Source organism: Pelodiscus sinensis, chromosome 23 (genome assembly GCF_052426305.1).
Source record: "Pelodiscus sinensis isolate ZL-2025 chromosome 23, ASM5242630v1, whole genome shotgun sequence".
Taxonomy (NCBI): Eukaryota; Metazoa; Chordata; order Testudines; family Trionychidae; genus Pelodiscus; species Pelodiscus sinensis.
This window is the reverse complement of record NC_143074.1, coordinates 22,784,193-22,799,568: the sequence shown is the minus strand read 5'-3', so window position 1 is coordinate 22,799,568 and position 15,376 is coordinate 22,784,193. Positions and strand designations below refer to the sequence as shown.

General features: G+C 49.9%; 1 protein-coding gene across 4 annotated transcripts in view; it reads left to right on the top strand.

Moving 5' to 3' along the window:
* Window positions 1–15,376, top strand: part of NACC2 (NACC family member 2) — a 153,259-nt gene that overhangs the window by 92,895 nt on the left and 44,988 nt on the right. Inside the window, exon 1 of one of the 4 annotated variants that reach the window (XM_075905541.2) lies at window positions 2,321–2,668. The exons of the other annotated variants lie outside the window; for them this stretch is intronic. The gene's annotated coding sequence lies outside the window, so the exon portion shown is untranslated. Of the gene's footprint in view, window positions 1–2,320; window positions 2,669–15,376 lie in introns of those variants that run through there. 4 annotated transcript variants of the gene reach the window in all.

Genomic DNA, 15,376 nt, shown 5'->3' with positions numbered 1-15,376 from the left:
GACTGTTGGACTGGGCTGTTATGAGGGAAGCTGGTACAGCAGGGCTACTCAACTTTGGAAGCCCCAGGGGCCACAATGATACTCACAGAACTTGTCGAGGGCCACAACTTAAGTGTGGTTGCATATACAGGCAGTCCCCGGGTTACGTACAAGATAGGGACTATAGGTTTGTTCTTAAGTTGAGTTTGTATGCAACTCGGAACTGGCTCCAGATTCAGCCGCTGCTGCTGAAACTGACCAGGGGCTGACTACAGGAAGCCCGAGGCAGAGTTGCTCTGCCCCCAGCTTCCTGGAATCAGCCGCTGATCAATTTCAACAGCGGCTGAATCTGGAACCTGGGACAGAACAGCTGGGGCGCTGCCGGGTAGGTCCCCCCAGGACCAACCCGGCAGCACCCCAGCTGCTCTACCCCAGGCGTCCACAACAAAAGCCTGGTCTGTTGGGGGGGGGGGGGGGGGGCGCACTAGCTGCGCCCCCCCCCCCTCCCAGCAGACCAGGGAGACCCGGAGCAAAGCCTTGCAGGCGGGGACCCCGCCGCCTCCGCAGCTTTGCTCCGTGTGTCCCTGGTCTGCTCGGGGTGTCCCTGGTCTGCTGGGGACCCCTCCCAGCAGACCAGGGACACCCCGAGCAGACCAGGGACACCTGAAGCAGCTTTTCTCGCCCCGGAGGATGCAGTGGCGGGACCACTGCGTGTCTGGGTGGTCCCACCGCCCGCAAGTTCTGGGGTGAGAGAAGCCCCGTTCGTAAGTGCGGGTCCGACATAAGTCGGATCCGCATAACTCAGGGACTGCCTGTACATGCAAATATATATGCAAATAGCTTATTTCACACAATGCCCTGGCGCTCCCTGCACCTCCTCCTTGGGGGCTACAAACACCGACACCCTGTACCTGTCTGTTCCAGCCAGCCCGTCCTCTTGCATCTTTCAAATGCTTACACCGCCTGAGAGAGACCTTGCTGTTGTGGAGCATATTCCCAACTAGCTGGAGTTACCTGGCGTTGCTGGGTCCTGCTCCCTGCCGGCTGATTCGCTTCCCTCTGCCTCCGCCCGCCAGCCCTACTTCCTGCCGGTTCTCCTCCTCCCGATCTCCCCCAGCCAGCCCGTCTCCTGTCGGCCCCCCCACCCCAATCTCTCCCAACCAGCTCTGCTTCCTGCTGACGCCCCCCTCCCCATCTTCCGTGGCCAGCCCCACTGCCCCTGGCCCCTCCCCCGCAATCAGCTCTGCTTCCCGCCAGCTGCCCCTCTCCCGCCCTCCCCCGGCCAGCCCTGCTGCCCCCGACACTCCTCCCGCCTCCGACCAGCTCTGCTTCCCCCCCGCTACCCGTCTCCCGCACTCCCCCGGCCAGCCCTGCTGCCCCTGACACCCCCCCCCCCTCCCAACCAGCTCTGTTTCTCACCGGCTGCCCCACCCCCGATCTCCCCCAGCCAGCTCTGCTTCCCGGCCCCTCCCCCTTCCAGCCAGTCCCTTGCCCCCCGCCCCCTATCAAGTGTGTCCAAGGTTTTTTTTAGACTACCTGGTAACCGTAGCCGCGGAGGGCAGGGCGGGTGCCTGAGCTGTTGTGCGCGTGGGGGTGTGGTGAGTCCCAGATGGTGCTGGGGGCCACAGGCGGTGGGCACATGACCTAGGGTGGGCTCAGCGGGTTATTTTTTATTTTTACTGGTTGAAATTGGGCCCGATCAGGTCCAAAAGTACCTTAAAACCTTCTCCTGCAGGAAAGGTTACCCCATGAAAAGTTTGGTTGCGGTAGGGTCCAAGTTATCAGAGCACAAACTTACAAACATTCTCCTTTGTATGTTAGATGGAGACCATGTTCAAAGGATCCCACCTGTGGGCCGCATGTTGAGCCCCGTGTAAACTCAAGCCACACCGCGGGCCTCAAACAGGCCTGCATGCGGCCCCCGGGCTGTGCGTTGAGAAGCCCTGTGGAACAGGATGTTGCTGCACTATTGCAGACTGAACTTTTATGAATAGCATTAGCGTACATTTTGAAAGAAACTAGAAAGTAAAAATACATGGCTGTGTCCTGTGTGGAGGAAAACACTACACTGACTATCTTAAAGCTTTCTCTGTGAGCCCATTCTGCCTGTCTTGCTGTCATTCACAGTAGCCATTCGTGAGCTGTAGATATTTAGCTTATTTGTGTTCTCTTAACACCTTTCCATTTGATAACAGTAATTACCTTTTACAGTTTTAGCTTAAAGGCATAGTCAGCTAAGCAGTGGTGTCTGCCATCATGTAATCCTGTAGTGAATCAAAGCAACTTTTTACAAAACAAGATTCTCTCACTGTTGCAAAAGAGCTTTGGGGAAATCTGGTTTTTGTGGTTAAGGATCTTACTCTGATGCGCAAGGAAAATTATATGTAGCTTTTATTTGGCCCAAAGGATTCTTACAACATTATCCGTATTTCCTTTAATTTGTGGGATTTCTAGTAAATGGGCTTAAAAATAGGTCTGGGCAAAATGCCAGGGTACATATGAACAGCAAAATAGCTTTGTACACTCTGAACAGCTTGCTTTCACTTCTCTCTACATGCCGATTGTACTAACTGTGAAAACCGGGGTAAATGCTCACCTTTTGGGGTGATGGGATTTCTCTGCTGCAACTCTTTTAAGGTAGAAACTACAAAACCGGTGTCCTGACTGTTGGATAAAAACGAAGAATTTGGTAAGTGGTCTAGGGTCTCGCTCCTCCATGCTGTTGATGGAGATGATGTGCAGAAGGGGGTCTAGGAGGGAAAATGGGTATGGATGCAGGGGAGGATTCTGGGCTGGAGGAAGAGTGTAGGTGGGGATGCAGGGTAAGGATGTTAAATTGAGGTTATCTAGCTAATTGTGTAGTTGATACAATTTGTATCCATACGTGATTGTCAATAAGGGCTGCTCTGCGGAGCCGCAGTGGGGGTAACTTCAGGAGCCAGCCTGGGTCTGGGAGCCATCTGCTCTGTGGCGCCCTGGCATCAGCCCCTGTTCATGGCGGCCAGGGTTAGCTGCAGCCTGAGGCTACTTCTGGAGCAGCCCCTGCATGTGGCCAACAGGGGCTGCTTGGCGGCTGCAGCTCCCGTCGGCGGGAACACCCAACTCCCCCCTGGTATCCTGTGGATAGCGGCTGCTGTTGGAGCAGCCTCCCCTGTCCTCCCGCTGCTGCCTTAGATTGATAGAGGCAGCGGGGGTGGGAGGCAGGTGACACTGCAGAGACGGTGCTGGTGGGAACCAACTTTTAAGCCGTCTCCTACCCCGCGCACCAGCTTCTGTCTCCGCCCCCTTGCTGCCTCTCATTGAGGCAGCAAGCGGGGGAGTGAGTAGTCAGTACTCCACTCGAATACCCGATAAGCTTATGCTAGCTACTCATAGCAACCCTAGTACAGGGTCTTGGAGGGGGTTATGACCTGTGATGGGGGTGCAGGAGTTTGGGTTGTGACCTGGGGTAGGAGATTGGCGTGCAGAGTCTATGAGGGGGGTTTGGTTGCAGGAGCAGGGGTGCAGAAGGTTTGAGTTACATGGGGCAGGAATGCAGGAAGGGGAGGTGAGGCCTGGTGCAGGTTCTGTCTGGGAGGCACTCACCTAGGCAGCTCTGCGTGGCTGGCCAAGAGCTGCCTAGGTGAGCCTCAGGCAGTCTCCCTGCCCTCCATGCCCCCACAGGCCATATGGTCTCTGAGCACCACAAGCCCCTGGGGGGGAGGGGAAGGCTCATTGTGCACTGCCTGTGCTGCAAGCACAGCCCAGGCAGCTCCCATTGGCTCATTTCAGGCCAATGGGAGCTGAGAGATTGTGCTGGGGATGCCCTCCCATCCCGCCGCAAGGGGCTCGTTGCGGGCAGAGCACATAGCCCCCGTACTTGATTGCTTTGAGTGGCGTACAGAGACACAAGGCAGGGAGCCTGCCCAAAGCTCCCACTGGGCCACGGAATGGTGGCAGCCGGTTGGATCTGGCAGATTGGTGGGCCAGACGTGGCCCATGGGCTGCATTTTGCTCACCCCTTCTCCATATGAATAGATAGTGTTTGGCAGGCTAATGCAGACTGGTTGTACATTCCAGTTTGCTGAGAACAAAATGTTAATGTGGACAAACCTTGAGACAGAGAAACAGTGATGGTGATTCTGCAGCATAGATTCAATAATCTGACTTTCACCTAGATCCCTCTGGTGATATTTAGCTTACTCTTTCCTTAGGATCAGTCAGCTGAGTTCTGATGACAGCAAAATGCTTTCTTACTTGAGGACAACCTCGCCGAAAGTCTAAAATCTAATGATTGGAGACCTAGTGGTGAAATAAAAGTTGCAAAGAACATAGATCACAGTAAACCATCTTTCTTTCACCTTAATCTGTCATGTACCGCACATGTTCTGCTGTTTCTTAAAATTTGTCTAGAGGGAAGTTATTTTTGTCCTAGATTTGGCTGATTTTTTTTTTTAACTGGCGCTTTGAACATAACTCTGTAAAAACGTATTTTACCTTGAGTGCCCTGGATGCTTTCTTCTTCTATTGCTACTTACTTTTGTGAGCATTGAGGACCTAAGGTCAATTTGAGCTTCTTCAGAGCAGAAATATGCTCGATTAGAGTCCCTCAATCAGGGCAGCATTATTTGCCCCTGCTAAGTAGGGAAGATAAAAATGTCATAGTAGGGTCAGGGCTGTGGAGCTAGGGTGATGTCTAAGTTTTACGGGTCACAGTTGCCATCTCTTTCTGGAGCTTTACATGCAGGAAACTGTGGGTAAAAAGTATAGCTCTCTGGGTCTTCCAGGTCACTGTTGTGCTAAAAATCCATGCTTTTGTCAGGGATGGTCTTGGCCTGCCATAAAATCAAGACCCACTTCTGCCTGCTAAAGAGAGATTATTTATGTCATTGACAGTAATGTTAGTAGTAATACTTTCTAGCCAAGAATCTTGAATTGCTTTGCAGATATTAAGCTTGAGAGCGTCTCTGTGAGTCAGGAAATTATTGTTCTGTTTTACAGATGGCCCAAGTCACTTCACCTCTCTTCCTTAGGCCATGTCTGCACTACAAAGCTAAGTCCACATAAATTACTCTGACATGTACCCACCACTGCAATTAAATCATGTTGAATGTCCACACTGTACTCTTTCTAGCAGCTCTTGCTTGGACACAAAAAGCAATGCGTGCACTGCGCAACTGTCGGCAGGATTTTGGGGAAGGGTTTGCAATGCCTCAAGGGCACGGGTTTAGCCTCACATGATGCAGGTTTCTCAACCCCATCATTCCATGGGCATCCTACTAGGGTTCTCATCATCCTACTTGTCAATTGCCCTGGTAACATGCGACCCAACCGTCTCTGTCAGAATGCATGGATCCTGCAGTGCTCTTTAGGGATGTGAATGACTAGTTGACTATCCGATAAGCAAATGCTTATCGGATAGTCGGCACATTAGTCGACTAGGCACTTCCCCCCTCCTCCTTCACTGCCTGTATCAGAAAGAGGCAGCAAGGCAGGGAGGGGAGAGGGTGCTTCAGAGCTGGGGCCCCGCGTGGTGCTGCTGGCTGCATGCAGTGTTTGAAAGCGGCAGTGCCGTGTGCAGGCCAGGGTTGGCTCCATGCGGTGCTGCCACTTTGAAACGCTGCGGGGAACACAGGGCCAGTGGGGTGCCCTGTGCTTCCCGCGGTGCTTTCACCCTTGAAGTGTAGCAACAGCCCCGGAAGCTGTTGCTACACTTCAAAGGCAGAGGTACCCTTATTGACTAATCGAATACAGCCTGTCTCCGACTTACGAACCAGTTACGGACCAAGCAATTGGTCGTAACTCAGTTTGTTCATAAGTGGGACCCCATTGAGTTACACGCGACCATGCTGTTCGTAAGCGTGGATCACGTTCGTAACTCGGGGTCTGCCAATTACGACACTTTTGGTAGTAACTGCGAACGGTCGTAAGTTGACCGTTCGCAACTCGGGGACTGGCTGTAGTCGATGCAGATTGCATTGACTATTCAATTAGCCAATTGATCTAAATTCACCATCCCTAATTCTCTTTAGTTTTGTGATGTGCCTCATGAACACAAAGCTACGAGAGGAGCTCCGCAGAGTTGAAGGAGCTGTTCGGCTGAGGGAGGCCTTGAAGGAGCATTTTAACACTGAGCCTCAGGAACGTGTCCTGCTATAGTGTGCTGCTCCTAGCCTAGTTTATTTGTACTGAGCTCTGAACCTCGTAACGATTGCTATGTGTGCCCACCTAGAACAATGCACATGCGCTTATTGTTATTGTCTTGAATCTTAGCAGCAGCCACCATGTGATAGGGAATAATAAAGTTAAATTCAGTTTCCATAAGTACACTTTTATTCCACGCCAATGCAAACAAGCCTAAGTAATGCCGAGGTACACTTCCTACATGCAAGGGAACATATCTTTAAAGGGGATAGAACAGCAGCTGTCGTGTTTAATCACCTGCAGGGTGGCGTGCCTGCCTACCACTGTAGCCCCAGAAGATGCATAGAGTGGGGGGAGGCCCTTGTCATTATTTTCTGCTGTCTCCCTACACTCCACTGGTTTCTCCCTACGGACCCACTCAGAGGCACAGCCTCCTAATGGAAAGAGTATGGAGACTCAGGATATCCAGCTGGCATGCTCAGCTGCTGTGTGAGACTGGCAACCCAGAAGAGCAATTTCAGTAGTTCTTGGGACATTAAAAGGGGAGGGGCCTGTGTGTCTGGCTGCAGGGCAGCTGAGTACAAACTGATGACACGGGACGTTGTGGGATACCTCCTGGAGGGCATTTAGGGTGATTGATGTAAGTATCACAATGTCTACACTGAAGCTGCATCGCTTTAGCCAGGGGTCACCAACCAGTCGATCGGGAGCTACTGGTAGATCTTGGAGCCTCTGCCAGGGGATCCTGACTGGTTTGGTGAAGAGGCTACCTAGTGTAGGCACTTCAGCTGCCCCTCCCCCTACTGCTGTGCATGTCCTGCTCTTTGCCTTGGAGCTGCCTCTCCCCACCTCCGGGAGCTTCCTGCTTGCTGGGCTGGGCAGGGCAGGGCAGGGAGAAGAGGGGCACTGATGTCAAGGTGTCCTATCCCAGTCCGTATCCTATGTCCACAGAGCAGGGAGGGGGGCACAACAGGACTTGGATTGGAGGGAGTTTGGCTGCTTTTGGGAATGGTGCAGGGCTAAGGCTGGGGTGAGCCTGCCTTAACCCCACTGTACCACCACCCAGGAGCCACCTGAGGGAAGCAGTGCCCCGCTGGAGCCCACATCCTGAGCCCCAAGTCATGAACCCCCTTCTGCACGCCAAGCCCCTGCTCTAGCCTCAAGCATCCCTGCAAACACCCTCCTAGAGCCTGTACCTAGAACACCAACTGCCTGCCCTATATTCAGCTCAGTGCCCCTCTCGCACTCCAAATTCCTTAATCCAAAACCAAGGCCTGCACCCCAACCCCCTGCTACTGCCTGGTGAAAAGTGGGAGGGAGGGAGGCAGGGAGGATGGAGTGAGCAGGGGCGGGCACAAAGGAGGCGGGACAAGGGTATTTGGGTTTGAGGTAGATCTTGGATTGTACTTAAATTCAAAAGGTGATCTCGTGCTTAAAAAGGTTGGAGACCACTGCTGCAAGCTGTGTCCCTCCCGTCGAGATGATTCTTTTATGTTGGCATAGCAGGAGAGTTATCCAGCAGAAGGAACACTGCAATGTGTACACCTCCAGTTAGGTGGATGTAAGCTGCTTTATGTCAGCCTCGCTTTGTAACAGACAAGCCCTTAGTCATATTACAGTAGTCAGGAATAAAACCTGGATCTCCTGACTCCATCTTATGCTTTAGTCAAAAGAGCAACCATTGAACACAGTATGTTTGGAAGTGATTTGAGAATTGAACCCCTGCCCTCACCATTGTAACGACTAGAGTTTAATCGACTTCAGTTGATGCCCACTTGTCTTGAAAGACTTTGCCTTGTCTTTTACCATTGATGGGCACATGGTGCAACATGCATGTGTGTTAACTGAATATTGCAGCTCCAAAATTCCATACAAGCATACTGGCTTACCCTGATCCCGCCTGAATGAGATGCTAAAGCACCCACTGTATCCAGGCCCCATCCCCTCTCTCTAGAATTCCCAGGTCTCTCTTCCTGGCTAGGGATCAAATCAGTGACAAGAGGAAAACATTAAAATTAAATTTTGTGTGTGAAATGCAGGAGGGCAAAAAGAGAAGAAAGATGGAGCATTCTGTATATTTTTCCTCGTAATTTCATAGAGTTGAGAACTATAGAATCTAGCCTTCTAGGACACCTGTTTTGGTTGCCTCTCTTGGTTTCAGTGAACATAGCTTAGCAGCCTAAAAGATCTTGGAGGTAGAACATTCTTCTATTTCTGGGACTAACTTTTCTGTCAGGTGATTTTCTTTCCACACAATCCTGTCATGCTATATTGGCAACCTTCAAAACTCTAACGCTTTAGCTGAATCCCAAATTCCAGCTGTTCTTCAAGTTTACCTCCCTCATGTAAGATAAAGTTACCAGCTGCACTGAAGAAAAAGGCTTCTGTTGTTTCATCCTAGCCCAAGGTTAAATTAGCAATTGCAGCTCACTGGAGTAGTGAAAGTCAGCCCTTTTTTTTTTTTCTTTTTTTTTTAAATACAGGCAGTCCCCGTGTTACGTACAAGATAGGGACTGTAGGTTTGTTCTTAAGTTGAATTTGTACTTAAGTCGGAACTGGCGACCAGATTCAGCCGCTGCTGAAACTGACCAGCGGCTGACTACAGGAAGCCCGAGGCAGAGTTGCTCTGCCCCGGGCTTCCTGGAATCAGCCACTGATCAGTTTCAACAGTGGCTGAATTTGGATGCCTGGGACAGAGCAGCTGGGGCGCTGCAGGATAGGTCCCCGCAGCGCCGCACCTCAGCGCTGCGGGGACCAACCCGGCAGCACCCCAGCTGCTCTACCCCAGGTGTCCCCAAGTCAGCCGCTGCTGAAACTGATCAGCAGCTGATTCCAGGAAGCCGGGTAAGAGCAACTCTGCCTTGAGCTTCCTGTAGTCAGCCGCTGGTCAGTTTCAGCAGCGGCTGACTTGGGGACACCTGGGGCAGAGCAGCTGGGGTGCTGCCGGGTTGGTCCAGTAGCGCCGAGGAGCGGCGCTGTGGGACCAACCCGGCAGCGCCCCAGCTGCTCTACCCCAGGCGTCGTTGGCGAGAAAAGCCTGGTCTGCTGGGGGGGGGGGGGGGCGGGCGCACTAGGTGCGCCCCCCCCCCCCCCCCAGCAGACCAGGGAGATGTGGAGCAAAGCCGCGGAGCACGCGGGCAGCGGGACAGCCCAGACGCGCCGCGGCTGTCCCGCTGCTGGCGTGCTCCGCGGCTTTGCTCCGCGTCTCCCTGGTCTGCTGGGGGGGCTCTCCCCCCCAGCAGACCAGGGAGACGCGGAGCTGCTTTTCTCGCCCCGGAGGACATGGGTGGCGGGACTGCGGCGCATCTGGGCGTCCCGCCGCTCCAGTCCTCCGGGGCGAGAAAAGCCCCGTTCGTAACTGCGGATCCGACATAAGTCGGATTCGCATAACTCAGGGACTGCCTGTAGTTAGCATGACAATCTGCTTGCCATAGTGTTGGCTGCCAGTAGATGAAGGAAATGCTTAACTGCTTTAACACCATTGAGTGTGAAATGTTGTGTCTATGAAGGGCCATCATAGCTCTGGAGCTACTGGTTTAGGTCTCTTTTAGAAGATGGTGCCATAGAAATGTCAGTTTGAAGCAAAATCCAGCCTCTGATGTTGTGGCGTTGCACAGGTGTGGCTGTTCTCCTCCTCCACCTCCAACCCCCACCATATAATATGGACACCGAACCCTTTCAGTAAAATCTCACAAAATCCTGTGTTGAAATTTCACTGTCGGAGCTGGTTCTTGGCTGTGTATTTCCTGTCCTTCGGGCCCTGCTCTGTAGGATGCCAGTCTGGAGGCTGGCTAGATGCATGAGTTGCTCCTGTCAATTTTCTGTGCTTCCTTAAATTTGCTCTCGTCAGAAAGCTACATCTTCTCACCTTAGGTTTGTCTTTATTGGAGATGAGGAAGAGGTTGGCACTGATACCTTTTGGGACTGAGAGAAGAGATTTATGGGTCTTCTATAATTAAACTTACTCAGTTTTATTTTACTGTCAGTGCCGTAAACAAAAGGCCACATTGGGTGATGGGGGAAGATGCAAGTAGCTAACAAATGGCACTAATGCTCTCCACTTACAATTCTGCTGTTCTTGGCAGAAGGTACAAGTCACTGAGTCTTTCACCTGGCATGGTGAATATTGATGTGGAACATTATGGGATCATCTAAAAAACAGAAAAGTGAACATCTAGAGTGAACATCTAAAAAACAGAAAAGGAGAAGCATCTTTTTTTTCCTCCAAATATACTGATGCAGTTTGTCAAGGACACATCAATATTGTTTGCAGAAAAGAGTTTTGCAGTGATACTTTAAATATGAATGTAATAACTTCCTTTATTCTCCTCTTGTAAACAAACAGCAGATTAGCCGCAAACATTGTAAATGGGAATAGCAAAGATTGCTTGACAATGGAAGGTTTGGCACCTTGGAAACCTTCAGCCTGAAGAATTGACAGTAACTACTAGAAAAAACAAGCAGTCCTGTGAAATCTTAGAGGCTAATAAAAATATGTAGGATCATGAGCTTTCATGGGTAAAACCCACTTCATCAGATGTGTTGGAGTGAAAATAACAGAAACTATGATTATATATATAAACAGCAAAAGAAATACCTGTCAGTTGTAGGTCCTGAGTTAACCTATCTTGGAAAATGATGGCTCACGCTCGCAGGCCTTGGGAGACAGGCTGATCCTCATCCCTCCAGAAAAAAGCAAATTCTTTCCAGCAGTGCCACATCACACCTCAGATACACTCCCCCAGGAACCTACCCCTGCAACAAACCCGGTTGCCAACTCTGTGCACATATCTATACAAGCAACACTATCAAAGGACCTAACCACATAAGCCACAACATAAGGGGCTCATACAACTACACATCCTCTAATGTGATATATGCCATCAAGTGCCAGCAATGCCCCTCTGCCATGTGTGTTGGCCAAACCGGACAGTCTCTGTGACAAAGGATAAATGGATGCAAATCAGAAATGGTAACGCGCGCACACACCTGTAGGGGAACGTTTTACCCTGCCTGGTCACTCAATCATGGATTTTAAAGTAGCCATTCTTCTGCAAAGGAATTTCACTACCCGATTACAGAGAGAGAGACTGCAAAACTGGAATTCATCTGCAAGTTTGACACTGTTACCTTGGGCTTGAATCAAGACATTAACTAGATGGCACATTTCAAAACCCATTTCTCCTGTCTTTAACATTTGCATTTTCACATAAAAAACTATGAATGGAACACATCCAGCCCACTTAATTAGCTTCATTAACACAGGTCCTACAATTGCTATTATAGAGTACTACTTTTGCTACTAGATATATGGTTTCTGTTATTTTCCACTCCAACTCATCTGATGAAGTGGGCTTTACCCAAAAAAGCTCATGATCCTATATATTTTTGTTAATCTCTAAGGAGCCACAGGACAACTCATGATTTTTAAAGTTACAAACTAACACGGCTAGCCCTCTGTGACTTAGTAACTACTAGGTAATTGAGTCCAACTAAGTAGTTGCACATCTTTTTCCTCTTACTCCCAAAGTTATAACTTGAACATGTTGACTGGCAACTTAAGCCAACACAATCCCTCATACACGTTCGTGTAGCCCTCTTTGATTCTTCCTTTTACAGATAATTGGTTTTTTTTTAAAGACTTTAACTGCAAGACAGCAAATTTTAATATTTTCGGTGTCTTGGATGTGTTATGATTTACATTTGATTTTAAGCATAATTAGAAATGCAAGTAGAGCGCTTTGTGTTTTACCTCTGCTTCAACTATTTATGGCATGATATGCAAATTAACCAAGCTATGAATATTAAAGATTAGCGTGTGTTACAAAGTATTGCTGTCTTTAATGAGTTCAGTAATGGGCACAGGGCTCTGCACACATTTTAATATGGGCGTATTTTATCTTGTGTACTGTATTCTGTGCTCTGCAGCAATTTATTTCATGTTTGGTTATATCCCATGAGACCATGGCCATTACTTAAAACATATCAAGCCCTGTATCAGCAGCAGTACATAGGTACTATTTTCAAATATGCCCATGACAAACACTGCTGCAGCTACAAAAGAGTTTAGATAGATTATTTCAGAGAGGCTGTTTCAGTTCTTGTATAGGTCAATCCGTTTCATCTACTGCAGTGTTGTAGATGGATCTGAGAATATAAAAGTGCTTGCCGACCTTTCAAGGTGCTTTGCAGTACTGGAAGGGAATCTTAAGCATGTTTCAGCAAAAATGAAACTGCTTCATACAAAAATCACACTTACCAGAGAAAATGAATTAACAGTTTTTTCACCAGACTCGTGTACAAAAAATTCTCTTGGTTTGTACCCTCACCGTAATCATTTGAGAGAAAATTTTGTCTAGTGCCGTGGTGTCCAACCAGTTCTGCAGCGGTAGCCACTAGAATGGCTACTGCTGTAGCGAACTAGCCACGCTCAACCGACCAAATAGCCACATGTGGCTGGTGGTTTGCAGGTTGGACACCATGGGAGTGATTAGCCAGGGATTGGAAACTAGGATTCATGGAGTTTAACTCTTGGTTTAACCACTTACTAAATGAGCTCTGGGCAACTCAGTTAACATATTTTTGTCTTGAAAATGGGTATCCTAGTTCTTCTTCAAGGAGTGTCCCTGTGGGTGCTCCAACTTAAGTCTTGAGGTCCCATTGTGTGCCTAGTCGGAGATTTACAGTAGCAGTGTCCTCCAGTGGGCCAGGTAGGCAGCATGCACTGTGCCACTACCACACATGCACAGCAACCGTCCCTTCAGTTCCTTCTCTACTGCTGTCGGCGTCGGTCAGAACCGCAGTTGCTCTCCTCATTCGTTTACTAGTTGAATGTTTTTTCAGTTATTAGTGAGTGTTTTAGTTAGTTAGAGTTAAGTATTTGTTTTTTCTTTATGGGGAGGGAGGCAGACTTTTCCTGTTAAACCAGACCAAAAATTGGTGTGGTCCAACAGCTCTGTTCTTCCTGGGATGTCTGGTTTCCTGAGATACAAATGCTGCCTCTCCTGCAGGCTTTCTATCCCCATCTCTAACAGTCATGCCCAGTGTGTGCATTGCCTCGGTCAGGCACACGGTACCACACAGTGCCAACATTGCAAACAGCTTACAGCTCACACAAGGAAGGCATGGGAACTTCAATTAAAACTCCTTTCACTGGTGAATACGGGTGAGAAGATTCAGACCCGGAACACTCTTCTCCCCCGCACCAACCGTCACTTCTGGCCATGTCCAAAAGACCAACGTCAGCCAGCTTGTCTTTAAGAAACTCTTCCTCTGACCAAACTAGGAAGAGATCTCACTCCTCCAGTAAAGCTGACTTTCCCGCAAAAAAATGGGAGCAAGCACCTAAAGTGCCCTCTGCTCAAACTCCGGTCAGGGTTCTGGACAGGGATGCTCTGGGATCATCCAGTGCCAATGGTCCCAAGGGTCCACGGACCTAATGAAGCCAAGCAAGGCACCGGGCAAGGCCAAGGCAAAATCCGTGCCATAGGCTCCGTTGGCACATACATCTGCTCCAAGGAAGGATGAGGTCAAGCTGGCTGCAGCCGGGGCACTGTCGGCACCGAAAAAGCCAAAGCCACATACAGTACCATTGGCACCCATGCCACTTCCGGCATCGAAGAGTTACAAGCATGCGGTACCAACTCCCTCTTAGTTGGTACAGTCAGAACTGCAGATAGCTGCCATAGTTCTATCCCAGCTACCCTCGACACCACATACGCCAGTACCGCCCCATTCACCCCGGCAGAGGAGTTCAGGATATTCTCTGTGCCCACGCCATAGCTATTCAGCACCGACGGCACTCCCGCATCAAGCAGTTTCTTACGCTCAGATACTCCAGGCTTAGCACCACCATTGTCGAGTGATGCTGAAGAGGAGACCTTGATCAGCACCCGCTCCCCAAGGCATTCCTCTCCAAAGCTGCTTCAGCCACCAGTACACCATGCGGTGGTACAGCAACAACCACTGCAATGGCTATTCCCTCCCAAGTCACTTCCCCCTAACTGGCCCTATTGGGACCCGTGGGCACCATATTGAGCTTAACACCCACAACAGGGGCAACAGCCTATGCCAACTGCTCCTACCACCAGAGCAACATCCTTGCCATCTCTTGACAGGTCGCTCTGCTGAGAGGAAGAGGAAATTGCCTCCAGTGATGAGGAGTCATCTGTTTCCTCGTCCTGCAACCCACATCCCCTCCTCCTTTTCCAGGTGACATCCTCATGTCCCTGCCTCTTATGTCCTTCCAAGAACTCTACAAACGAGTTGCAGATATCCTCAAGGTCTCCCTGATTAGCCTCCCTGAGACCCAAAACAAACTGACCAGCATACTCCACGCCTTGCCAGCCTCCAAACTGGCCTTACCCATGGACCCTGCACTTATGGACCCTGCCAAAATCATTTGACAGACGCCAGACACGATTCCACCGGTCTGCGAGAGATCTGACTATAAATACTACGTGGCCCCACAGGGCACAGATTTCTTATTTTCCCATCCTTCCCCCAACTCAAGCGTGAAGGATGCAGTTCATCAAAGGGGCAAACAGAGCGCCATTCCCACTACCCCGATAAAGAGTGGAAGCACTTAGACCTCATGGGTAGAAAGGCCTATTCCTTGGCTTCTCTTCAGTTCCGCATATCAAATTACACAGCAATGTTGGCAAAATACACCCACCAATTCTTTGAACAACTCTCACTCTTTATTGACAATTTATCAGATGACAGAAAAGAAAAATTTTCTGCCAATATAAGCAAGAGAATGCTGATCTCCCACACAGCCCTACAGCCTGCCTTGGACTCATCCGACACAACTGCATTATCCAACGCCATCACCATCGTGATGAGGAGGTCCTCCTGGCTCCACTTTTCAGGGTTTTCTTGTGAAGTGCAGGCCACAATAGAGGATCTCCCCTTCCAGGGATCAAAGCTGTTCGCTGACACCAATGTGTCCCTCCATTCACTCAAGGATTCCAGAACAACGTTGAAAACCCTTGGCATACACATACCTGCAGCCAAGCGCAAACAAAATAGATATTTTAATCAGATACAAATCCTCCCCTTTCAACCAATCTGAGGCATTTTGACAACAGGAGGAGACAACGACAAACCAGGAGCAGATAGGCCACTGAGCAGCCAGCCACGTCTCAGATGTCGACCTTGAGGCAAACGTTTTGAAGGTGGGGTCAAGAGTCCAATGTCGCCCCTTCGTCTGGAACAGCCCCAATTCCATGTGCTATTCTGCCAAAGTCTACTGCCCTTCTTCCACCTCTGGTCT